This window comes from Octopus bimaculoides, chromosome 20 (assembly GCF_001194135.2).
Source record: "Octopus bimaculoides isolate UCB-OBI-ISO-001 chromosome 20, ASM119413v2, whole genome shotgun sequence".
Taxonomy (NCBI): Eukaryota; Metazoa; Mollusca; class Cephalopoda; order Octopoda; family Octopodidae; genus Octopus; species Octopus bimaculoides.
This window is the reverse complement of record NC_069000.1, coordinates 37,372,849-37,374,387: the sequence shown is the minus strand read 5'-3', so window position 1 is coordinate 37,374,387 and position 1,539 is coordinate 37,372,849. Positions and strand designations below refer to the sequence as shown.

Here is a 1,539-nt window from a genome sequence, read left to right as displayed (position 1 = left end):
AATATTGAGTGTTCAATATAAAGGATCAAATATATAAATATATATATATAAATATATATATATATATATATATATATATATATATTCTTTTACTTATTTCAGTCATTTGACTGCGGCCATGCTGGGGCACCGCCTTGAAGAATTTTTAGTCGAATGTATCGACCCCAGTATTCCTTTTCTTGTTTTTTAAGAGCCTCTTGCTTATTCTGTCAGTCTCTTTTGCCGAATCGCTATAGTGAAGACACTTGCCAAAGGTGCCATGCAGTGGGACTGAACCCGGAACCATGTGGTTAGAATGCAAGCTTCTCACAGTCATATTAACGTTTGCTTTTATATCCAATTATATTAAATACAATTTTACATTAATACTTTTGTAGAGTACAACTTTATTTTTTAACCCTGCGTTGGTGCGGTGGGATATTAAAACACTGTTAGTGCAGTTGAGTGTGATTTACCAAAGACATTTTATTTCTGATTAGTTCTACAGTTATTTATCAAGAGTTTCTGTACAATTTGTTTCACAAAAACATTTTAATCTTACAGAAAGAAAATTTTATGTATTGGACAATCGAAAAGGAAATATAAAAAATACTAGGACAGGCAAACAAAAAGAGCAGACATTTTATTTAGTAAACCATTTGGTGTTTTTGTTGATCCCCACTTCAATATGGCTGTTTTGTAAGAACTGACGTTACTACCGATTTAACACCAGAAAGAGCCTCCTCCTATTGGTTATCGATGCAATCTGCGCCCGATATATATTGCAAGCAGGAGATTGAAGCCCCACCATCTTCTAACGACGGCGACGGGACCACCAGACCGTATGGTTTCGAGCTATTTGTGTTTATTCTCAGTGGTAGACACCCAAGTTTTCTAATTAGTTACATTTGGTGTTTATTATTTAGTTCTTGTCACTGCTTGCATTCTCGTCTTCATCACCCTCACCATAGCAACGAACACAAACCATGAATGAATGATCCAAGCAGATGGGTTTCGAATATTTCTGGCAACTATTCGTTGTCTTTCGATCCTTCGATTTGGGACACAATATGCATCATTTTTGATAACTTTCACGATAGCGTTTTGGAGGGAATTCCTCCAAAGTTATCATAATTATGTATTACAAAAACAAGAACAACACAAATGTATATTATGTTGTGTTTGCCACAACTGAACCTTAGGGCACATATATAAGATAATAAAGGAATTATAAGCTTTAGAAAAATAACCCATAAGAAAGGAATGGAGGGGTTTGCTACACTCTGAGATGCAATTACTGTATGTAAACTCCCTCCCTTTGCCAACAGCAGACTGAGCAATCCGATGTATCAACTCAGTGGACATTAGCAAGAAATTATATGGGAGGATACTTGCTTCACTACTGTCACACATAAGATATTTGGAAAGAAATATCACGTGATATTTCCGTGTTGATGCAGCGGTTGTAAGATCAGGGTTTCGATTCCCAGACCGGGCGTTATGAGTGTTTATTGAGCGAAAACACCCAAAGCTCCACGAGGCTCAGACAGGGGGTCGTGG

The 1,539-nt window shown here is 36.7% G+C and overlaps 1 protein-coding gene across 1 annotated transcript in view; it reads left to right on the top strand.

Moving 5' to 3' along the window:
- LOC106877063 (inositol monophosphatase 2) overlaps positions 1 to 1,539 on the top strand; it is a 12,709-nt gene that overhangs the window by 4,141 nt on the left and 7,029 nt on the right. The window lies entirely within an intron of this gene.